The following is a 26,015-nucleotide window of genomic DNA, read 5'->3' as shown; positions in this document are numbered from 1 at the left end:
AATTGTAGAGATAGTTTCTTATCTTTTTTTGCACAATGATCTGGACATAGACATTATTTCCAAAAAACATTACTGAATGATTGAATACTGAGATTTTAATGGAGTTGAGTAGCTTTCCATTTGAAATTAATTCATGAAACAGATACTATGGTTTTGCTATAAGGCTTTAACGTGTATTTATTTTTGAGAGAGAGAAGAGAGAGCACAACACATGTGAGGGGGAGGAGAAGGTAGAGGGACTCACAGAGTCTGAAGCAGTTCCAGGCTTTGAGCTGTTAGCACAGAGCCTGATACAGGGCTCAAACTCACTAACTGTGAGATCATGAATGGAGCCGAAGTCAGATGCTTAACCAAATGTACCACACAGGTGCCCCTTTGTTAGAAGGCTTTAAAGTACATCCATTTATGAAGGCACCAGAACAAAATGGAATCTTAGGATTAACTCCTTTAGAATATGCACAGGCTTTTATTTTTATTAAATTACTTTTCAAAATAACATTTTATAAATGTTTCTTGTTATTCTGATTATGTATGGTGTAACATTAAGAAGTCACTAGGTTATAAAGAAATCACTGCTTTTTTTGCAACAGCAATTTTAGTGAAAGCAATTTTAGTGAATGAGAGATGTACATCAAAGAATCTGTGGTCCACGGGTGCCTGGGTGGCTTAGTTGGTTAAAGCAGGATGTTACATGCGTCTGTGGAAAACACTGCACACTACATTTATGGCAGGATGACGTAAAAAAGGTAAATATTTCTTAGTGTTATTATAAAAATAATTTATCTTTCACAGGCACTCTGAAAGGTATCAGAGATCTCCACAGATTCCAGGACCACACTTTAAGAATTAGTAATCTAGAACCAGAGATAACATAGATATGTCTCAAAAACCCACCAGTGAGTGGAAACACGTATTAAATGACTCACGGTGGTGACTTTGGGCCCCACATGAGGCTCTGTGCTGACAGCTAGAAGCCTGGAGACTGCTTCAGATTCTGTGTCTCCCTCTCAGTCTGCCCCTTGGCTGCTTGCTCTCTGCCTGTCTCTTTCCCTCTCTCTCAAGAACAAATAAACATAAAAAAAATCTGCAGTCGGGAGAATTTTTTAAAAATGTAGTCACATAATTGATATTAACATAGTAAACATTTAAATTTTAAAATGTTCCAAAAGGCACTTAGATAAAGCAACTTAAGTTGCAACATTGTTTCACATTTGCTTTATTTATTTATTTTTTTTACTTAAAGAAATTATAGCCTGCAAGTTCAGTTGAAGAGTTTCCATCACTTCATCCCACTTCTTACTCCCTTTTTTTTTTTTTTTTTTTGCCAGAGGTCATTGGTGTACTCAGGTGTGTACCAAAAATCTTTGTGTGCTTTACCTTTACAGAGAAGGTTTCTCATTAAATATGTCATTTCCACACCTTGGTGGGTTTTTGAGACTTATCTATGTTATTTCTGGTTTTAGATTACTAGTTTTTAAAGTGTGGTCCTGGAATCTGTGGAGATCTCTGATACCTTTCAGAGTAGCTGTGAAGGAAAAGTTACTTTTATAATAATACTAAGAAGCATTTACCTTTTTTGCTGTCATCGTGCCATAAATGTAGTGTGCAGTATTTTCCATAGTCGACTCTAACATCATGCTTCAAAAAATGGAGTAAGAAAGCAGATAGGGAGAATCAGCTGTCTTTTAAACTAAACATCAGACTTGCAAAAGATTTTATTTTTTAAAAGAATGTAGATTGAATGGTCTTATTTGACTTTTTTTTAAGTGTTTAATCACCCAGTGCTCATCACCAAAAGTGATCCCCATCTCTTGTTTCACTCCCCACCCCAGCCTCTACCTCTCTCTAGTAACCATCAGTTTGTTTTCCATAGGTAACAGTCCTGTTTCTTGGTTTGTCTCTCTCGCTTTCTTGTTACTACTTTGCTGGTTCATTCTTTTTTCTTACATTTCACATTATGAGTGAAATCTTATGGTATTTTTCTTAGCCTTGTTTATTCCGCTTAGCCTAATACCCTGTAGCTCTATCCATGTCGTGCCTAATGGCAAGATTTCATTCTTTTTGTGGCTGAACAATATATTCCACTGTATATGTATGCCACCTCTTGTTTATCCATTCATTAATCGATGGCATACGACAACTCTTTCCATAATTTGGCTGTTGATAATGCTGCTATAAATATATGGGTTCACATAGCCCTTTAAATTAGTGTCTCATGTATTCTTTGGGTCAACATCCAATAGTGTGATGCTGGATCATAGGGTATTGCTGTTTTTAACTTTTTTTTTTTTTCATTTTCATTTTTGAGAGAGTAAGAGACAGAGTGTGAGCAGGGGAGGGGCAGAGAGAGAGAGAGAAGGAAACACAGAATCTGAGGCAGGCTCCAGGCTCTGAGCTGTCAGCACAGAGCCTGATGCAGGGCATGAACCTACAAGCCTGTGCCGAAGTCAGGTGCTCAACCAACCGATCCAGCCTCCCTGCCCCGTTTTTAACTTTTTGGTGCATGCACCTCCATACAGTTTGAGTCGCCGCATTCCAACCAGTAGTGCAAGACTGTTCCTGTTTTTTCACATCCTCACCAACACCTTTTTCTTGTGTTGTTGATTTTAGCCATTGTGGCAGGCATGAGGTGAAACCTTATTGCAGTTTTGATTTCCATTTCCCTGATGATGAGTGGTGGTGAGCATCTTTTTATGTGTCTCTTGGCCATCTGGATGTTATCATTTTTTTATTTTTTAAAGTAAGGTTTATGGGGTGCTTGGGTGGCCTATTTGGTTGAGCAGCTGACTTTGGTCCATGTCATGACCTCATGGTTAGTGAGTTTGAGCCCTGTGTTGGGCTCTGTGCTGACAGCTCAGTAGGACTGGAGCCTACTTCAGATTCTGTGTCTCTCTCTCCCTGTGCCCCTTCCCTGCTTATGCACTCTGTGTTTCTCTCGCTCTCTCAAAAATAAACATTAAATTAAAAAAATAGTAATAATAAAGTAAGTTTTATGCCCAACATGTGGCTTGAACTCACATCCCTGAGATTAAGAGTTGCACACTCCACTGACTCAAACAGCCGGGTTTCCCTGGATGTCTTCTGTGGAGGAATGTCTGTTCATTTCTTCTGCCCATTTTTAATTATTTGTTTTGGGGTGTTGAGTTTTATACCTTCCTTATATATTATGGATACAAAGCCTTTTTTGGGTATGTCATTTGCAAAATTTTCTCCCATTCCATAGGTTGCCTTTTGGTTTTATTGTTTCCTTTGCTGTGCAGAAGATTTGAATTTTAATGTAGTCCCAGTAGTTTAGTTTGCTTTTATTTCTCTCCTCAGGAGACATATCTGGAAAAGTGTTGCTAGAGCTAATGTCAGAGAAATTATTTCTTGTGATGTCTTCTAGTATTCTTATGGTGTCAGGTCTCACAGTTAGGTCTTTAGTCCATTTTAATTCTCCTTTTATGTTTGCTGTGAGAAAGTGGTCCTGTTTCCTTCTTTTGAATGTTGCTGTCCAGTTGCCCCAACACCATTTGAATGAATCTTAAAGTTTTCCTTCCTCTTTTATTTATTTTTTGAATAAATAGTTTGAGAGGAAGAAGTATTAACTCATCTTTGGTAGAATTGCATCTGGCCTTGGTTTTTTCTTTGTTGGGAATTTTTTGACTACTGATTTAATTTCTTTGTTAGTCATTAGTCTGTTCAAATTTTCTATTTCTTCCTGTTTCAGTTTGGTAGGTTATATATTTCTTGGTATTTCTGTTTTTTGTGTGTTGTCCAATAAGTTGGTGTATAGTTTTTCATAATATTCTCGTAAAATTGTTTGTATTTCTTAGTATTGGTTGCTATTTCTCCTCTCTCATCTGTGATTTTATTTGGTGTCCTTTCTTTCTCTCTCTTTTTTTTTTTATTTGAAGATTTTATTTTTCAGCACTTTCTACACCCAACAAACTTAACAACCTCAAATCAAGAGCCATTAGTTCCTTTGTTCCTGGAGGGGTCTCCCTGTTAAAGCTGCTTCTTTGGGACATAATCTTAGCTGAAAAACTAGTCTCCATACTGTGTGCCCAAGCTTTAAGACCACTCACTGCCTGCAGAGTCCAAAGCGCCAGGTTTCAGTCTAGGCCTTGGGGATGTGAGCTGCCCTCAGCCTATGTTCTCATCCGTGAAATGGGGATGGAGGCAGTATTATTCTGAGAGAACCACCAGAAGGGTCTAGCAGGATCACAAGCAGAAAGGTCCAGCAGGATCACAAGTTAGCACCCTGCCAGGGGCCAAGGACACCCGGACAGACAGATGCTGCTATTGTTGTCTCTAGTAGGATTGTTGGATTTGAGACACTCTCCACCCCGTCTCTGACATCAGTTTGTTCTGTAGAGTCTGTGCTCTATTTCCATAGCCCTCTTTATGGCCTATGACCACAGATTTCTGTTACCATTATCATCTTTGCTATTGCCGTCATAAATACTTTAGCACTACTTTTTGTGTTTTAATAATATATTAACCTTTTATATCCAAGTATTAATTCCCTGAGGTAAGTATTAGTCTGTATTGTTCTTGATATGAAAGTCTAAAGCCTAGGGGATTAAATTATGGAGTTAGGATTTTAATTTTACTATCTAGTTCCAGTGTCTGTCTCCTATTCTATTCCATTCCATTCCGTTCTGTTCCATTCCGTTCCATTCTTCTATTCTGTTCTGTTCTACTCTACTCTACTGTACACTATACTATTTTCTATTATAATATACTGTATTGTACTATATTGCTTTTCATTGGTTTCTTGCAGAACTTATATTAACTGTTATTATATTTTGTGTAGTTTTTGTTGCCACAGTAAATAGCAGGTTTTTTTTTTTTAATTATAATTCCCAATAATAGTTTATAACAGATCCTGTTGACTTTCATGTATTGATCATGCAGCCTTGTATAATCCTGTGTGTGAGCATATTTCATAAATTAGATGCATTTCCCCCCTTATATTTTAACACCTCTGAAATCAGAATGTATTTTACAGTTGATGAGATCCTATAATCATTGTTTTTGAAGGCATTGGTCATGATTTATAACTGCTTGCAGTATTCATGAACAGTATTTATTTTGTATCATTTCAAATGAGTTAGTCCACTATAGGATACTACATATGTAGCAAACAATATAATTGTTACTGTCAAACAACTTAATTCAAGTTAGAATAAGTTGCCCTGAGAAGAGTTGAAAGAAGTTTTATAGCAATCAGAGGTTGGTATGATTGATTAATAGTTCAGTCACAAGATAGATAGTTGGTCATATTTAGATTGTTCTTCATTGCAAATTTTCCAAATTTCAGTTGAAGCTCCTTACTTAGGAAAAACATGAATTGATGACTTTTATCAGAGTAAAGTGACAACATCAAAAGAAGCAAAGCAGGGTGTTACTAACCTGAAAGATTCTATAGATAATAATTAAGAGTTGCTTCAACATCAATACTCTTGTTGTCAAGACACTATTGTTAAACGTAGACATTGAACATTTCTAATTAGTAGGAAAATGAGGTAGAGTGGCACCCAAGATATGTTACTCTAAAGCAATGTTTGTTTGTTTGTTTTCTTTCTGTGTAAATTATGTATAAGTAAGGTAAAAAAAAATTCAGTATGTATAAAAAATACTCAAAACAATAGTAACGGGTCATTTTACTTGGCTGTGGTGGTATTTCTTTAGTGGTATTTAAAACAATGGCTCATCTAGTAATTTGGGAGCATCTTTAGAATCAGTGAAATACAGGGGCGCTTGAGTGGCTCAGTTTGTTGGGTATCTGACTTCAGCTCAGGTCATGATTTCACGCTTTATGAGTTTGAGCCCTGTATCAGGCTGTGTGCTGACATCTCAGAGCCTGGAGCCTGCTTTGGATTCTGTGTCTCCCTCTCGGACTCTCATCCATTCATGCTGTCTTCTCTCTCTCTCTCTCTCTCTCTCTCTCTCTCTGCCTCTCTCAAAATAAATAATCATTTTAAAAGTGCAATCAGTGAAATACAGTAGTAATGCAAGTTAATGCTTCCTTTGCATTTTTTTACGGTTCTATTTTCTGTGAATAATGATGTCAGGATTCCATTTCTGCTTGTCTGATGGTCTGCATACTTTAAAGAAAGTACTTCCCAGTTTAAGTTCTTTAAGCATCTCTTGATCTCAGCTTAGGTCTTGGATCTCAAAATCATAAGTTCAAGTCCAAGCCAGGCTCAGCATGCAGTCTATTAAAAAAAAAAAAAAAAAAAAAAAGGTGCTTCAAATATTTTATCTTTATTGTAGTGTTCTTTTGGGTATATATTCTCTAAGTTCCTTTCTGTTTACAGTGCAAAAGTGTTTTGTCATCAATAGGCATTGACTTTGGGGGATATTTGGGTTACATGTATTTTTTTTTCCTCTTTTAACTTATTAAAGTTTGTTAGTAGACTTTACATTCTTCTTGAATACACTGGATATTTAGTATTTACATCACTTTCTTGTCCTAAAATTTCCCTCTTTCAGTCATTCTTTTTTTTTGTTGTTTTTTTTTTGTTTTTTTTGTTGTTTTTTTTTTGATAACAGGTTATCTGACACTCCTAAAACTAGTTGGGAGGTTTTAGTTTTCCTAAAACAGGGCATTTACTAAGGGATTACCATTTATAGGAACTTAGAATTCACTTGTGAAACTGTCTGTACCTCATGTCATTTTGTGAATAGATTTTTGACAGTTCATTCATTCATTAGTAGTTTCTTGGTGATAAGTCTAGCTTCTCTTCCAGTCTATTTTTCTTTTCCAGAATTTAAGCTTTTCTGAGAAAAGTGTGAGTTTACAAGCAGGATAAGATAGTTATAGGTTTGTTTTATGAATTAAAATTTTTAATATTGTTAATTAGGTTTGTTTTTTCTGATAAAAAACTATTGCCACTAGTGTCTTTACTTGATTGGACTTTTCAAATAATGTTTTTATTGATCCTTTCTGCTTGTATATCTTTTTAAATTATTTGAGCTCATTCTACCATTTTTTTTTATAAGAACTTTTTTTAAAGTTTGCTTATTTTGAGAGAGACAGTGCACAGGGCAGAGAGAGAGAGAGAGAGAGAGAGAGAGAGAGAGAGAGAGAGAAACTTGATGCAAGTGCTTGAACCCAGGATCTGTGAGAGCATGACCTGAGTCAAAATCAAGAGTCGGATGCTTAACCAACTGAGCCACTCTGGCACCTCTCTGCCATTCCTTTTTAAGTTTCATGTGTTTGAGTCTTAGCTCATTAGTATTTGATACCTATTTTTCCAGTAGGCTCATTTGAAAATAAATTTCAGTGAATTGTAGCTGAATACTCTGATTTTTGATATGATATGGGATTTTATCGCTTAATTTTAAATGTAGTATGATTTCCATAATTATTTTCCATATCCTTGCTTAATCCAAAGGGTTCCCCCCCCTCCCCCGCACTGTTTTCAGACTTACAGATTTATTTGTAAAACCATTTTGTTGGATGTATAGGTTCAGGACTTTTGCTTGTGTTGTTTGTTTTTGTTTGTTTTTTAAGCCCCAAAGTCAGGTTTGAATTCAGGGTCCCAAGATTAGGAGTCAATGTGCTGTACTGAGTGAGCCAGGCAGGTGTCCTCCAGAACTTTTTTACATCTTAGTGACAATGTTTCCCTTTTAACATTAACAAATAAACATATTTCAATACTGGTAATGCTGCGTGTTTTATCTCTATTTTGTCTAATAATATAAACTACCTGACTTTTTGTTGTTGCTAATTTTTTTCCATTTTCCCCCTTTTTTCCTGTGTTATATTTTAGAATACTTCTTATAAAGAACATAAACATTTCTTTTTAAAATTTTTTTTTACATTTACTTATTTTTGAGAGACTGACAAAGCACAAATGGGGAGGGGCAGAGAGAGAAGGAGACAGAATCTGAAGCAGGCTCCAGGCTCTGAGCTGTCATCACAGAGCCCAACGCTGGGCTCGAACCGCTAACAGTAAGATCATGACCTGGGTCAAAGTTGGACGCCCAACCAACTGCACCACCCAGGCGCCCCTATTTAAAGAGCCTTTTAAAACAACTGCCACTATTGTATATTTTTTATTTGCCTTACATTTCATTTCTCTTCCCATCTCTTATACTGATTATTGTTTTGCTAAATTATCTCAGCATCTTTTTAAACACTGGTTTTTAAAGTAGTTGTTTCTACTTCTTTCAGCTGTTATGCATAAATGTTAAACATACTTAATTTTATTTCAGGCAATGAAGTTAATAAATTTTTTTTAAGGTTTTTTTTTTCTTTTTCTTTTTTTTTTTTTAACATTTATATATTTTTGAGATACAGAGAGCATGAGCAGGGAAGTGGCACAGAGAGGGAGAAACAGAATCCAAAGCAGGCCCCAGGCTCCAAGCTCCAAGCTGTCAGTACAGAGCCCAATGCGGGACTTGAACTCACGAACCGTGAGATCATGACCTAAACCAGAGTCAGATGCTTAACTGACTGACCCACCCAAGTGCCCCGAAGTTAATCAGTTTTTAACCATCTCTTTGAAGATAAGAGTTTGTGGCCAGAAAAAATGGAGGTTTAAAAACTCAACGTAGTAAGTAATGAAAAGATCAGATGAGGCATGGATGAGAATAAAAGATGGCTAAGATTTAAGATGAAGGGCATTAGCATTAAGTAAATATTAGAGGAAATCTATATAAATAGAAGCTTATGCACTGTAAGATAGTCACAGTACTTAATGTTTTCTGGGGATATATGGAAGAAGGCTGGACTGTGGAAAACTAGAATAATGGTTTTGTAATATGTAATGACAAAATAGCTGTATATTTTATCTCTGTGAATGAAATAAAAATTATTAAATTATCTTGTTTCATTTTTTAAAATCCAGATTTAGTTATAATTCTGACAGTGAACTATATCTCTGAATGAAGAAAATGGATTAAGTAGTGGGTGCTATTTGGCATGCTTTTCTTACCTAATTGTATGATACTGCATGGTATGGTATTTTCTTTCTTTTCTTTTCTTTTCTTTTTTTAAGTTTATTTATTTTGGGAGAAAGAGCATGTGTGTGCAGAAGGGCAGAGAGAGAATCCTAAGCAGGCTCCGTGCTGTCAGTGCAGAGCCGGATGTGGGGCTCAGACCCAGAAACTGTAAGATTTTGACATGAGCCAAAATCAGGAGTCAGATACTTAACCAACTGAGCCACCCAGGCACCCTGGTATTTTCACTAATATTGTAGTTATACAATATGAGCATAAGGAAGCTATGCTTAGGATATTGTCAAGTTTTTATGACCTTTTGTTAGGCTTACTATTTACATAATTCTCTTGGAAAGAAATCTGCTCATTCTTGTGGATTTTTTCTTTTATTTTCTTCCTGGAAGATTTTTAGTAGTAAGTCACTGGCCATGACCACAAATGAGCATTTCTTTCTCACTTTTATCAACTTTTTATACATCCTTTGTGTATTTACATTTTTGCCTTAAAATATAATTTTCTCATTTTATTTTGTATTGTCATTATGTTTAAGGAACTTATGAGTAAGACTTTAAACAAAGACATGTTTTGAGTGGAAAGCAGAGTTTGTAAATTATCAGGGAGAAATGTTTCAGATCATTAGGTTGAGTGAACTCTAAGCAGTTTTTGTTGTTCACCATATTATTAAACCATTTATATTTTTAACAGATGAGACATTTTAACAGATATTAAAAATATGTAAACAGTTCTTCAGTGCCTAGCTAGATTAGTCCGTAGACCATTGACTCTTAATCCTGGGGTTGTGAGTTCAAGGCCACTGTTGGGTATAGAGATTATTTTTTTTTAATCTTAAAAAAATGAAAGTATATAAACAACAGTTCTGTTCTTTGTCTTTCTACATCCCCTCACATGCATGCATATAACTTTAGAGACCACTGGCACACTTGATTTTAAGACTTTTGCTTTCTTCTGTAGCCATCAAAACTGTTCAGACTCAACTCATGAAAGTTCAGACACTTAAAATAGTCTTCAGGGGCACCTGGGTGGCTTAGTTGGTTAAGGTCCAACTTTGGCTCGGGTTGTGATCTCACAGTTTGTGGGTTCAAGCTCCATTTCAGGGTCTCTGCTATCCACACAGACTCTGCTTCAGATCCTCTGCTCTCCTACCCACCCCCAGGTCCATCTGCTCCTCCATCGCTGGTTCTCTCTCTCTCTCTCTCTCAAAACAAATAATTTTTTCAAAAGATTTTTTTTAAATAGACCAGGTATACTAGGAAAGAATTGAAACTAGAGGATTTGAGTATTAAAATGATAAAAAACCAAAATAATTAAAATGTATATGAGAAACATAATTGATGATTTAAAATTCCTGTGTGCTTTTTTTTAGTTTTTTAGGCTTTCCTTAATTGGAAAAGTGGGGTTAATAATTTATACCAGTTTACATAAATATTTAATGAGGTAATTTAATCTTACTGCAATTTTTGGCATCTAACAAAGTATCTCTAAATGATAGTTTAAGGATGGAGCAGAATAGATTATAATTAGCTATTAGTATGATAGAGTAACATACAAAACAATCTCTAAGACCTTTCATATAGTAAATTTAAAGATTCATAAATAAAAGAAGAATAATGGATTGGAAGAGTCTTCCTCAAAATGAGTACATATGGATTGAAGCAATTCCAGTGCAGCTTTTGAAAAGGAATTTAAATATGTGGCAGATAAAAATGTGTATTCCATCCATACCAGTAGTAGCCTTTTAAAAAATCAGGGAATTAAGGGGCACCTGGGTGGCTCATCCATTAAGCATCCAGCCCTCGGTTTGTGCTCAGGTCATGATTCCATGGTTCTTAAGCTTGAGCCCCACTTTGGGTCCCACAGACAGTGTGGAGCCTGCTTAGGGTTCTCTTTGCCTCCCCTCTCATGATGTCCCTGTGCTCAGTCTTTCCCTCTGTCTCTGTGTCTCAAATAAATAAACTTTAAAAAAAATACCAGGTAGCTAAAGTTAAGGAGAGATGTGTAAAACTCTTAAGTAAACTGTTAACCAATAAAAGGATATAAATGTTCTTTTTTTTTTTTTTTCAGTAACATTGGAAAATTTTAAAGTATTAATTTACAGTGCTTAATAGGTGTTAGGGAAATACATACTTTTACATTACTGGTAAATGCATGTAAAACATAAATTGTCAACTGCCTTTTGTGTACAGCAGCTTAACAATATCAAGGGTTTGCATGTACAAAATATTCTGACTTACATGACCTTTTTACAGTTTTCCTGTAGAAATATCCACCAACTTGGAAGCAAAAATTTTGAAAAAGCACTAATGTGCTGAGTTTATTACGGCATTGGATAATAAAATGTTGACAAAAATGTAAACAATATTTCTTTTATTTTGATTATGACTGAATAATGTCACAGCCATAACATACTACATCTAGTTAAACAGCAAATTATAGATGTTAATTTTATTTTCTAAAAGTCTGCTAGGATTTTGAACATTTCTTAACAATTTTTATTTACTGTAGAGAAGGAGCTTTTCCAAGAAACATCCTAATGGTGGTAAGATATAGAAGTAGTTTACATAAAATGCAGAATTATCTTGAGGACTTCATTCGGTTGGCATCAAGGTAGTAAACACTGTTTTAAGTGGTTTCTTTGATATTTATATTCAATAGCACACACATACACTCCTAAGTAACTGTTACCCTGATTTTTTACATTAATCTCTACATCCAGCATGGGGCTTAAACTCAGGATGGACACAGAGATCAGTTGCATGCTCTACCAACTGAGCCAGAACCAAATGAGCCCCGTTCTATTACCCTGATTTATAAAATGATATTACCAGTAACATATAAGCCTCCTTTGTAATCCCTTCAGTCAGTTATTCTTCTTTCTCCACGTAGGAAACACTAAACTGACTTTTATCGTCATTGATTTGATTTGCTTGTTTATAAACTTTAGATGAGTTAAACCACAGGGCTCCTGGGTGGCTCAATCAGTTGAGCGACTGACTTCAGCTCAGGTCATGATCTCACGGTTTATGAATTTGAGCCCCGTGTCGGGCTCTGTGCTGACGGCTCAGAGCCTGGAGCCTACTTCGGATTCTGTCTCCCTCTCTCTCTGCCCCTCCCCCACTCATGCTTTGTCTCTCTCTGTCTCAGAAATAAATAAACATTAAAAAAATTTTTCGGGGGGGGGGGGGGGGCGCCTGGGTGGCTCAGTGGGTTAAGTGTCCACCTTCGGCTCAGGTCACCATCTCGCAGTCCCTGAATTCAAGCCCCGCATTGGGCTCTGTGCTGACTACTCAGAGCCTGGAGCCTGTTTCAGATTCTGTGTCTCCCTCTCTCTCTGACCCTCCCCCGTTCATGCTCTGTCTCTCTGTCTCAAAAATAAAATAAATACGTTAAAAAAAATTTTTTTAAATAAATGAGTTAAATCATTATAAAATGTATTTTGTTTGTGTGCCTGGCTTTTTAGAGCAAGATTTTGTCTGAAATACATCCATGAAATTCAGTATGGTAGTTGTTCGTTCTTTCTCATTCTGCACTATCAGTTACAGAGTTGATAAAACTTCATAGTTAACCTATCCTGATATTAATTAGTATTTAGATTCTGTAAGGTTGTTGGCAATTTCAGAGCAAACAATTATAGAAGAAGATACGTGTACGTTCTTTGGTGCCAGTATATATAAGTGTTAGATATAGATGTTAGATACAAATGTATGAGTATAATTTTATAGGATTTTAATTCGAGGCAAAGGTTAATTTAAGGGAAATTGACATTTCCTGATACGCTGTTTTCAGCAGCCCCATGACTCACTTATTTGTCCTTTAAAAAGAATCCTGCATTTCATTTATATGCCAATGGTATGTTTCTTTAAGTGTTACATTAAGAAGTTATTGTGTTTAATAGAATTAATTTTGTATTTACCTACTCAGTTATACACATGCTTTTATGAACTTATGATGATAGTTTTTCAGTTTATTCTGGATTCCCTGGCTATATTATATATAAGTTAGAAGTTTGACTATAATCTTGAATTTATCTTCTCTATTACATCACTTAGCAGTTTCCAGTATTAAAATACAATAGTGTAAAAGGCATCTTAGTTTTATTTCCAGCTGCATTGTATTAAAATGCAATAGTGTAAAAGCCATCTTAGTTTTATTTCTAACTGCATTGTGAGGATGTAGTATTGTCCCCATAAGTTTAATTACATGCTATTCTATTCAGAATGATACTAACAATATTCTTCGACTGGGATTTGTGTCATAGAAACACGATGGTGGCAGATTGGCTTTGAAATTTTGTATTTTTGCACACATACACATTTTAGTGATTATTTTTTATTCCATTGAAATGAATATTTTGTTTTAAATTTAAAAAACCAATGTTGAAGAGTGCCTGCGTGGCTCAATCAGTTAAACATCCGACTTCAGCTCAGGTCGTGACCTCATGGTTTGTGAGTTTGAGCCCCCACATTGAACTCTGTGCTCTGAGCCTGCAGCCTGCTTCAGATTCTTTGTCTCCCTCTCTCTCTGCCTCTCCCCTGCTCACACTTTGTCTCTCAGAAATAAATAAACGATAAAAAAATTTTTAAACCAACTTTTTTAGCATCTTTTCAGAATATCCTAGTTTTTCTCTAGTTATTTTTCTAGTGATTAATGCAGTCTGTTTGGTCCCATTTTTTGAATAACCTTACTTTATCAAGGGGTGGTAATGGATCACATTTGCAAGTACTTGACCTGGGTCATAAGTGATGGAGTTTGGGATTGGTTTGAATTATTTTCTTAGATTTTGATTTTGGTGATTTACTAAAAGGTATTGTGGGAGGCTTTTTTCTCACATTGTAGAATACATCATGTATTTTACAATGATCTGTTTTTAGAACTTGTGCAAAAATTTCCCTATGAACAATTTGGTTTTAAGGTGTTTGAAATGCTTACATTAGGCAACATAACTTTTTTTTTAATGATTGCTTGAATTTTCTATCTTTACAAAGTTTTCTTTTCTCTTTTAAAATGCATGTGTGTGCTTCCCACTTTATTTCCCCCTTTAGTTTCCTACCTGTTAGTTTCTTGTGTCTCTTTATGCCCTTACCACAAAAAAATGAAATGAAATTTGGATTTAACTAGAACAGTATATTTAATTGCTTCTTTAGTTTTGCCAAGGAACATTATTTCTTATCATGAAAGAAATGTTACTCAGCTCAGCTTTTTACTGGTTCCAGTTTTCTCCTGTTAAAATTCTGTTATGGACAATGTGATTTCTTTTTAACTTCTAGCAACTTAAGTGATTGTGTTTACATTGTATAATATTTTGGTTTTCTGAAGATGTTGTAAGGAGGGAAACCTAGATTAAAGTTATATTAAAAGGCATTAATATATATATATGTTTGGGAGATCAGAATCAGAAAAATAATTTTTGCATATGTATTAGCAAGCATATAGCTTATTTAGAAATATGTTAAACAAATACTGTGTTGAAACTTGCCCAGTTTTAATAAATAGTATTATGTTTGAGAATATAAAAGTGTCTGGGGGGGCACCTGGGTGGCCCAGTCGGTTAAGTGTCCAACTTCGGCTCACGTCATGATCTCACGGTTTCGGGAGTTTGAGCCCTGTGTTGGGCTCTGTGCTGACAGTTCAGAACCTGGATGGAGCCTGCTTCGGATTCTGTGTCTCCCTCTTTCTCCCCACCTCCTCCTACTTGCACTGTGTCTCTCTCCCAAAAATAAATAAACGTTAAAAAAAAAAAGTGTCTAGGAATCATGAGTTATAAATTAGAAATAAATTAGTCATGAACATAATTAACATACAGGAAATATTACTAAGTCTTTGTATGGTATTTTTATTGTTGTAAAGAGTGAAAAGTGTTTTTATGTATTTCCTAGATTTCGTCTCTTAATTTCTCTTCACACTATTAAATTTTCAACTAGGAATTATCTTCAGGAAGCTCATAATCTTAATTTTTATATCTTGTGTCAGATTTTTAAGATCATGATCCTTGCAGTCAGAGGATAGGAGTCTTAGATTAATGTGAGGTAAATGCTAAGTTCAAGGTAAAATATTCTCAAGACATTTGATAATCAGACTGAATGTTAGGGTTCGCTTATCTGAGTTTTAGTCTTTGGTTCCCTGGTTTTTTTCTGCTTATTTGTCTTCAGATTCAGCTAATATCTAGGTTTAATTTCTTTCTGTGTCATTGGCAATTTCATTTGAATCATCAGACCATGTTCTTGCCCTTTTTACTTTTCACAATTGTGGGCCTCTTTGGAAGATATTCCACATAAGAGCATGGTTTTATTCTGACTAGTGGAGGCAGTTGGCAGTTCTCACTCAAGGAACGTTACTAAAATAAGGTGTAATCATCTTCAAATGCAAAAAACAAAACAAAATCCCTATTTAGTTAGTTGCCTATTTCAGGGGAAAATTACCAGTCAAGTGCATTGTTTAACAGTGATGATCATATTATAAAAAATAGCATGTGTAGGCAACCCCTTTTATAGGCTAGACTATATATTATTAATGCATATGATATAAAATTACAGTTAGTTTTTTGGAAAGGTATAAGTTGGTAGCTGTCTTTGCAGAATAGAGTCCTAGCATGCAACCCAGCAGCTAATGGTAGTTTCTCACCTTTTTAAACTTTAGTTTCTTCTTGTTTGTGGTTTTGTTTCAGATATCTGTGGCTGGCTATCTGAACCAGTCACTGTTACCAAACCCATAAGTCGCTGACATTAGTAGCATCTTCGTATGTGAATATTTGTGCATTCATTGACTCTGTTGATGACATTTCAATAAGCTTAGTTTTACTTTAGAGACCACACCTCCCAGAAAATTCCGTGCAGTCAGATACCAAAGTGAAAGTGGTAGGGTAGCATAAAAAGCTTCTTTAAAGAATGAAATGCTATCCATGTAGGCTGCAAACTTGGGTGACAGGAAATATGCCTGTCAGCTTGTGATTAATATTGTAGAACATCTTGAATTTTAGAGAACTGATCCAAGTTTTTCAGCAGTGTGTTGAAACAGTGCTCAAAGAGAGGGTTGGTTTTCCTCCAGATTGCAGGAATGCTTCAGCACCTGACATTAACCCTTTCTGGCAATAAGATTTCTAGTCATTTTTTTGTGAGTGTAGGTAGGAATGTCAGAAAGAAGCAGAGCCATTTGAGAGGCTGTTTTTTATCTTTAGAGATTAGGAAACAAGGATCTGTGATTAAGTGATGATCATATGAATGAAAAAAGGGGGGACATATAAGGGAGAAGTTTCAGGATGAAAAGGAGAAGTTTCAGGAGGAAAAGACAAGATTGGACATTCCAGCTGACAAATTGCTCTCATAAAAAGCAAGCTTGGTTTTCTCCATATGAAAATATATACAAGTCTGGTGAGTATTAGTCCTCCCTTCAGTATGTAGATTTGAGGAATCATCTGTGCCAGTAGTAGTTGAAACCATAGGAATAAAGAACAAGCTGAAGAAAAGAGGGCTGACTACACAATCCTAGGCAAGCTGCAGTAAGTGATGAGGGGAGACAGAGGAAACTGTCATTAAGAAGACCAGAAGAAAACTAACATTACTTAAAAAAACTAAGAGATTTTCAAAAGTGAGGAAATTAGTTCTGAAACTAGTAGGTGAAACAACTCCTTCGGTTTATTGAAATATGACCTAATACTATGTAAGTTTAGGGTATATTTGATATACCCTAAATAATTTGATAATGCGTATATATTGTGAGGTGATCACTACAGTAAGGTCAGTTAACGCTCACTGTTGTTACATAATTATCTTCTTAAATATGTGATGAAAACATTAATATTTACTCTCTTAGCAGCTTTCCCCAAAGTCCTTTCATGGCAAAATTGTCAGGATTGCCTTCCTTTTCATGATTGAATGATATTCGATTGAATATATATACCCTACATTTTGTCTCTTCACCCACTGATGGATATTTAGGTATCTGGGCTATTAGGAATAATACTTTGATTAAAAAAGGACTGCAGGTATATCTTCAACATAATGATTTCATTTCTTTTGGATGTATATACCTAGACTGGGATTGTTGGATCATATTGTAGTTTACGTTTTTGAGGAACCCCTCTACTGGTTTCCATAAGTGATTGTACCAGTTTACATTCCTACCACAGTATACAAGAAAGGGCATCGTTTCTGCATATCCTGGTCAACACTAGTCATCTGGGGTTTGTTTTTGTTTTTGTTTTGTTTTTTGATAATAGCTATTCTAACAGATACAAGGGGATTGTTTCATTGTGGTTTGATTTGCATTTGCCTGATCAGTAATATACTTATTTTAATGTACATAATGGCCACTATGTCTTTTTTTTTCTTCCAGAAACCAGCTTCAGTTAGTTTTTATTTTTTTATTTTTTCAGGTGTTTAATATTAAATTACATTCTAGTTTTAATTCAAATTTTAGTTAGTTACCATATACTGTAATACTGGTTTCAAGAGTAGAATTTAGTGATTCATCCCTTACATACAACATCCAGAACTCATCCTAATAAGTCTCCTTAGTACCCGTTACCTACTTAACCCATCTGTCACCCATCTCCCTCCATTAACCCTTTTGTTCTCTATACCTAAGAGTCTCTTACAGTTTGCTTCCCCCTCTCTTTTCTTTTTTCCATCACTATGTTCATCTGTTTCCATACAAGTGAAATCAGAGGGAATTTGCCTTTCTCTGACTTATTTAGGTTAGCAAAGTATACTACATCTAGCTCCATCTATGCCCTTGGCAGATGTCAAGCTTTCTTTTTAATGATTCAGTAATATTCCATTTTATGTACATACCTCCTCTTCTTTATCCATTATCAGTCGATGGACACTTAGGCTTTTTCTGTAATATGGCTATTGTTGATAATGATACCATAAACATCAGGGTGCATGTGTCCCTCTGAATCAGTATTTTTCTGTTGTCTGAGTAAAGACCTAGTCGTTTAATTGCTGTCTCATGGGGTATTTCTGTGTTTTAACTTTTAGTTTTAATATTTGAGAGAGAGTGTGCGTGCACCTGAGTGAGAAAGTGCAAAGAAATGGAGGGAACAGAAGATCCCAAGCAGGCTTGCGCTGACAGCAGAGAGCCTGATGTGGGGCTCAAAATCATCAGTAATGAAATCATGACCTGGGCTGAAGTCAGACACTTAGCCAACTGAGCCACCCAGACACCCCTATTTTTAACTTTCTGAGGAATCTCCATACTGTTTTCTAGAGTATTTGCACCATTTTCAATTCCCTCCAACAGAAGAGGATTCCCATTTCTCCACATCCTTACCAACATCTGTTGTTTCCTGAGTTGTAGACTAACAGGTGTGAGGTGGTATCTCATCATCATTTTGAGTTGAATTTCCCTGATGATGAGTGATGTTGAGCACGTTTTCATGTGTCTTTTTGCCATCTGGATGTCTTTGAAACAAAGTGCTCACGTCTTCTGCCCATTTTTTAACTGTATTACTTATTTTGGGTGTTGAGTTTGAGAAGTTCTTTATAGATTTTGGGTACTGATCTGTGGTTGACTTTTAGTTTTGTTGATGGTTTCCTTCCCTGTACAGAAGCTTTTTATCTTTTTCTTTCTTTCTTTTTTGAAATTGTTTATTTTTTTAATTTTATTTTTTATTTTTTTAAATTTATATCCAAATTAGTTAGCATATAGTGCAACAATGATTTCAGGAGTAAATTCCTTAGTGCCCCTTACCCATTTAGCCCATCCCCCCCCCTCCCACAACCCCTCCAGTAACCCTCAGTTTCTTCTCCATATTTATGAGTCTGTTCTGTTTTGTCCCCGCCCCTGTTTTTATATTATTTTTGTTTCCCTTCCCTTATGTTCATCTCTTTTGTCTCTTAAAATACTCACATGAGTGAAGTCACATGATTTTTGTCTTTCTCTGACTAATTTCACTTAGCATAATACCCTCCAGTTCCATCCACGTAGTTGCAAATGGCAAGATTTCATTCTTTTTGATTGCCGAGTAATACTCCATTGTATATATATACCACATCTTCTTTATCCATTCATCCCTCAATGCACATTTGGGCTCTTTCCATACTTTGGCTATTGTTGATAGTGCTGCTATAAACATGCGGGTGGGTGCATGTGTCCCTTCGAAACAGCACACCTGTATCCTGTGGATAAATGCTTAGTAGTGCAATTCCTGGGTTGTAGGGTAGTTCCGTTTTTAGTTTTTTGAGGAACTTCCATACTGTTTTCCAGAGAGGCTGCACCAGCTTGCATTTCCAAGCCTTCATTTTTTTAATATGGTGCATCACATCTATTGACTTGTATATGTTGAACTATTGTTGCAGCCCAAGGATTAAATAAATAACATTTTTATTGTTCATAATCCTTATAATGTGCTATTGGATTTAGTTTCCTAGAATTTTATTGGGAAATTTTGCATATGAATATTCATCAGCGATAAAGGTCTGTAGTTTCCCTTTCTTGTTATTGCCCTCATTTAGCTTTAATTATGAGGGTAATGCTAGGCTCATAAAATAACTTTGGGGGTGTTCTCTTTTATGTTTCAAAAGACTTTAAGAGGATTGTTACTAATTTTTCTTAAATGTTTGGAAGAATTTGTCTATAAGAACCTCTAGTCCTGAAATTGTCTGTATTGGGAGATTTTATTTACCAAATCAGCCTTCCTACTGTACATTCACATTTTCTATTCCTTCAGAATTCAGTCTTGGAAAACTATATGTATCTAGGACTGTATACATTTCTTGTAGGCTTTGTTTTCTGGATAGTTTGTAGTTCTGTGTTATAAGTATGTACTGTCTTGTGGCTTTCCTTTGAGAGTTGATTATTTTCCATATTGGTAAGTTTTCATCATCTTATATTTTGTGTATCTATTATAGATACTTGCTTTGTGTTACCCTGAGAGTTGACATTATTTTATATATATAATAATCTGTTTAAGTTACTAACACCTAAACTTTGATGACATATAAAAGCTATCCTTTTTACTCCCCTTCACAAATTGTTTTTATTGTCACAGGGTTTTTTTCATATTGTGTATCCACTAACAGATTGTAGCTGTAGTTATTTTTTACTTTGTCCTTTAGGTTATATTAGTTAATATTTTAGTATTAGATTATTCTCAATTTCACTATATACTTACTTTTACTGGAGTACATTATATTTTCGTATGTTTTTATGTTACTAATTACCTAGTTTTCACTTCAGCCTGAAAAACTCCTTTCAGTATTTCTTGTAAGACAGATCTTGTAGTGATGAAGTACGTAGGTTTTTGTTCCTTAGGGCACACATTTATCTTTTCTTAATTTCTTAAGGACAGTGTGCCAGTTATGTATTGTTGGTTGGTAATTTTTCTTTGAACACTTCGAATGTATTATCCTGCCTTCTCCTACTTTGTAGTGTTTTTGCTGATTTTAAAAAATTTTAAAAATTCTGCTGATAGCCTGGTGGGCGTTCCCTTATATGAGTGATTTTTTTTTTCTTGCTGCTGTTATTTTCTTCTCTTTAATTTTAGACAGTTGTATTATAATGTGTCTTGGAGAAGATTGTTTGGGGTTGAAATTTTGTGGGGTTTTATGACCTTCATAAACTTAGATATCCAGATCTCCACAGCCTTTATTTCCTTAAATCAACTTTCCTCTCCCTTCTCTTTTTCTTTCTTTTCTGGAACTCCAGTAAAGTGTAGTTTATTTCCTCATTGATATCCTGTATTCACGTAAGCTGTTTTTTAGCCTTTCTTATTTTTTATTTTTTTCTAAGTAGATTATATCAAAGAGTGTCTTCTGTTCCACATATTTCATCTTCTTCTTGTTCTTTTCTTGATGCTTTCTATGTCATTTTTTCATTTTATTCATTGTAGTGTTGGCCCTGGAACAACAGGGGTGTTAGAGGTGCTGTCAAAATCTGTATGTAACTTTTGACTTCCCCAAAATACTTAACTGCTAATAGCCTATTGTTGACTGGAAGCCTTACTGATAATATAGTCAATATATTTTGAATGTTGTATAAACATTACGCTTTTTTTAAAGTTTATTTATTTTGAGGGAGAAAGAGAGAGAGTACAAGAGGGGGAGGGGGAGAGGGAGGGAGGGAGAGAGAGAGAGAGAGGGAGGGAGAGAGAGAGGGAGAGGGAGGGAGGGAGAGAGAGAGGGAGAGGGAGGGAGAGAGAGAATGACAAGCAGGCTTCACACTCTCAGCTCAGAGCCCAATGAAGGGCTTGAACTCATGGACCATAACATCATAACCTCAGCCAAGATTCAGAGTCAGACATTAACCAACTGCATCCCCCAGGCTCCCTGTATATGTAGTTGTTTTTTATGATCCCTTTCTTTTTATTTTGTTAATGTATTATTTTTTTGATTTTGTTGAACTTGTGTTTCCTTGTAGCTTGCTGAGATTCCTTAAAACTAATTCAGATTCTTATTATAGATTGCAGATCTCCATTACTTTGGGGTTGGTGAATAGAAAATTATGTTCCTTTAATGGTATCATGTGAGGATTGATTTTGAATATTTTTGAATATTTTTAATATTCCTTGAAGTCTTGTATTGTCTTCACGTTTGAAGAAGTCAGCCTGATAGTGCCTCTAGGCTTTACTTCTTATTGGCTTTGGTAGAGAAACCTTTGCTGTAGCCCCATTAGGAACTCATGCTTTTTTTATACCTTGTTGGTGGATATGCCTGCTCTACAATTCTAGCTCCCTCTTTTGGGCCATTTTTTTTTTTTTAATTTTTTTTTTTAACGTTTTATTTATTTTTGAGAGAGGGAGAGACAGAGCATGAACAGGGGAGGGTCAGAGAGAGGGAGACACAGAATCCGAAACAGGCTCCAGGCTCTGAGCTGTCAGCACAGAGCCCGATGCGGGGCTTGAACTCACGGACCGCGAGATCATGACCTGAGCCGAAGTCGGCCGCTTAACCGACTGAGCCACCCAGGCGCCCCTCTTTTGGGCCATTCTTAAGATTGTGTGCGTCTCTCAATTCTGCAAGGCCAGGCTGGGTAATGATAGCCTCAGGTTTGCTTTTCCTAGAAGGTGCTGAATTCTTAAGTCTGTGTGGTTTCTCCCAATCATAAAGACTGAATCCTGCCTTTACAGGAGCCAGCCATAGGGTTGAGCGTTTGTGCAGGTAAGCCACATAAAGTGTTGAGGTTGTCCATGGACTAATTGGTGGAATCCACAAACAAGACATCACCAGCATTTTGTGGATAAGTTACCTGATGGAATCACGAAGCAGTTAGTAGGATTGCATCCCATTGGTGCCCTTCTGATTTCCAAGAGCCTTAACTGATTTCAGCAGCTTTCTGCTTCCGCGTCATGAAGGACATCTTAGTATTCTAGAGAGGGTGAGAAAGAAGTGGGCTTCTTTGGCAGTGTCCTACACAAATAGGGAAGCCGGGCACTCATTTACAGGCTTTTACTTTCTCTCATGGAAAAAAGCACAGGCCTTTAGGGGTGATTAAAGTGAAACTACTCCTCTTCCTCATTTTGTTGTGTGTTCTCTCTTTTCTTTTTTTTTCTGTTTTCCTTTTTTTTTTAATTTAATTTTTTGCCTACTTCTGGAACTTCTCCACTAGAGAAGTTGGACTCCACTTGCCTCTCTCATCTCTTGGTAATAGTCTCAGTTGGTGTTTGGCGACGGTGGGCAAGGACAGTGGAAAGTTCTTCTTCCACTATGATGATCCAGGTTAAACTTTATCAGAGCTAATGAGATTGATTTTTCACCAGGAAACTTAAAGATACTTTAAATACTGTATCATTTTTATGGCATTCTTAATTGATCTAATTACATGTAGTTTTACTTCATTTTGCTTATAAAATTTTTAAAGTTTATCCTTTCATAATGGCATTTTAAATTTTATTTTCTATATTTTTTTAATGTTTATTATTTTGAGAGAGACAGAGACAGAGTGTAAGTGGGGGAGGGGCAGAGAGAGAGGGAGACACGGAATCCGAAGCATGCTCCAGGCTCTGAGCTATCAACACAGAGCCCAAAGCAGGGCTCAAACTCACAAATCCTGGGATAATGACCTGAGCCAAAGTTAACTACTTAACCAACTAAGCCACCCAGGCACCCCATAATGGCCTTTTTTTTTTTTTTTTAATGTTTTATTTATTTTGAGAGAGTACATGATCAGGAGAGGGGCAAAAGGAGAGAGACACAGGGGATCTGAATCAGGCTCTGCTTTGAAGGTAGTGAGCCTGACAGAGGGCTTGAACTCAGGAGAGATCATGACCTGAACCAAAGTGAGATGCCCAATTAACTGAGCTACCCACACACTCCCATGATGACATTTTTTAAAGAGGGAGAAAGAAATAGAAATCCAGAGAGTTTGGAAAGAGAAAACAGCAACAGCTTATTTAGACCAAGAACATTTTCCAATATTTTGTGGTTAAAAAAATACTAATGTAGTCTTCTCCTTTTTATTTGAAGCATTTTAAATAAATAACATAAAGCCTATTTCTTGACTTGGATATGCCTTGGAGATGACATATAGTGGAAATTATTTCTATAAACTTAACTGAGTTTCTTACATGCATATTTACATGCGTAAGAACCATGTACTTTTATGTATGAACATTAAGAGATACATAAGTATTAATTTTGTTTGTTTGTTTTTTGAGGGACAGAGAGAATCTCAAACACATTCACTGCAGATATGTGGGGCTCAGTGCCACAACTCTGAGATCTTGTCAGATGCTCAACTGACTGAGCCACCCAAGCGCCCCCATAAATTTTCTTTTAAAAAATATAATAAAGATAGAAGTGTAAAGACTGTGAAATTTCATAGGAGGGAGGGATTTTTTCTAACATTTTCTTTTAATGTGCACATGGGGGTAGGGGAGCATGCAGGGGATAAATCAAGGCACAGGTAATATGGAAGGCATTTCATGTAGAAGAAAAACAAAGCCAAGCATAACATTTGTGTCTTATGGGTACCAAAATATATTTAGGTGTATTTGTTTGGCTAAAGAAAGAGACAGAAACACAGATTGGGGTTTTGGAGGAGGGGAGAGGAAGATGAGTAAAGGGAAAGTATGAGAATAGTGGTATTTAGGGCTGGTTGTTAGGATTATAGGCTAAGGAGCTTGAATTTTATTTGGTGTGAGCAGGAAGCTATTAAAACATTTATCATTATTGGGGACCTGGGTAGCTGAGTCGGTTAAGTGTGTGATGCTTAGTGTTGGCTCAGATCACAATTTTACCATTCGTGAGTTTGAGCCCCACATTGGGCTTGGTGCTGACAGTGCAGAGCCTGCTTGGGGTTCTCTCTCTCTCTCTCTCTCTCTCTCTCTCTCAAAATAGATTAATAGACATAAAAAAATTTCACCAATAGAAGTCTGACATCATTTAAATTATGCATCACAAAATTCACTCATTTTACATGTGTTAAAATGTACGCTTTTCTTTTTAATTTTATTTTTTTAATTTACATCCAAATTAGCATATATTGCAATAGTGATTTCAGGAGTAGATTGCTTAATGCCCCGTACCCATTTAGCCTCTCCCCACTCCCACAACCCCTCAGTAACCTTGTTTATTCTCCATATTTAAGAGTCTTATGTTTTGTCCCCTGCCCTGTTTTTATATTCTTTTTGCTTTCCTTCCCTTATGTTTATCTCTTTTGTCTTTTAAAGTCCTCATATGAGTGAAGTCATATGATATTTGTTTTTCTCTGACTGACTAATCTCACTTAGCATAGTCCCCTCCAGTTCCATCCATGTAGTTGCAAATGGCAAGATTTCATTCTTTTTGATTGCCAAGTAATACTCCATTGTGTGTGTGTGTGTGTGTGTGTGTGTGTGTGTGTGTGTGTGTGTGTGTGTATACACAGCATATCTTCTTTATCCATTCATCCATCGATGGCCATTTGGGCTCTTTCCGTACTTTGGCTATTGTTGATAGTGCTGCTATAAACATGGGGGTGCATGTGTCCCTTCGAAACAGCACACCTGTGTCCTGTGGATAAATGCCTAGTAGTGCAATTCCTGGGTCGTAGGGTAGTTCCGTTTTTAATTTTTTGAGGAACCTCCATACTGTTTTCCAGAGAGGCTGCACCAGCTGGCATTCCCACCAACAATGCAAAAGAGATCCTGTCTCCACATCCTCGCCAACATCTCCTGTTGCCTGAGTTGTTAATGTTAGCCATTCTGACAGGTGTGAGGTGGTATCTCATTGTGGTTTTGAATTGTATTTCCCTGATGATGAGTGATGTTGAGCATCTTTTCATGTGTCAGTTGAACATCAGGATGTCTTCTTTGGAAAAGTGTCTGTTTACATCTTTTGCCCATTTCTTCACTGGATTATTTATATTTTTGGTGGGGGGGTGGTGTTGAGTTTGGTAAGTTCTTTATAGATTTTGGAACTAACCCTTTATCTGATATGTCATTTGCAAATGTCTTCTCTCATTCTGTCCATTGCCTTTTAGTTTTGCTGATTGTTTCCTTCTCTGTGCAGAAGCTTTTTATTTTGATGAGTTCCCAGTAGTTCATTTTTGCTTTTGTTTCCCTTGCCTCCGGAGACGTGTTCAGTAGGAAGTTACTGCGTCTGAGATCAAAGAGGTTTTTGCCTGCTTTCTCCTCCACAGTTTTGATGGCTTCCTGTCTTACATTTAGGTCTTTCATCCATTTTGAGTTTATTTTTGTATATGGTGTAAGAAAGTAGTCCAGGTTTATTTCTCTGCATGTCACTTCCAGTTTTCCTAGCAACACTTGCTGAGGAGACTCTCTTTATTCCATTTGATGGTCTTTTCCTCAAAGATTAGTTGCCCATACATTTGTGGGTCCATTTCTGGGTTCTCTATTCTCTATCCATTGACCTGAGAGTCTGTTCTTGTGCCAAGGTTTTGTTTTAATTATATAAGTTAAGTATCAAATACAAAAATAGTTGTCTTGAAGAAAGTTTATACTGACAGACATGAAAGTTGAGTGAGTCATGTCATTCCATGAAGGGCCACATGAGGAAGGATCAGAGGAGGAGAGGAGACAGCATGGCCTGGAAGCCTATATTAGGAAGGAAGACAAGATGTGGTATATTTGGTGGGTTAGGATTTGCCAGTTTTAATAATTTCCTTGGGGTATTTTATGGTATGGG

At 36.2% G+C, this 26,015-nt stretch overlaps 1 protein-coding gene across 11 annotated transcripts in view; it reads left to right on the top strand.

Annotated features, from left to right (window-relative positions):
* The window catches only part of LOC145714976 (zinc finger X-chromosomal protein-like), a 53,961-nt gene that overhangs the window by 4,787 nt on the left and 23,159 nt on the right, over positions 1-26,015 (top strand). The window lies entirely within an intron of this gene.

The sequence above is a fragment of the Panthera onca genome, chromosome Y (genome assembly GCF_046562875.1).
Source record: "Panthera onca isolate mPanOnc1 chromosome Y, mPanOnc1 haplotype 2, whole genome shotgun sequence".
In the NCBI taxonomy this organism is placed as follows: domain Eukaryota; kingdom Metazoa; phylum Chordata; class Mammalia; order Carnivora; family Felidae; genus Panthera; species Panthera onca.
This window is presented reverse-complemented; position numbering and strand designations above follow the sequence as displayed.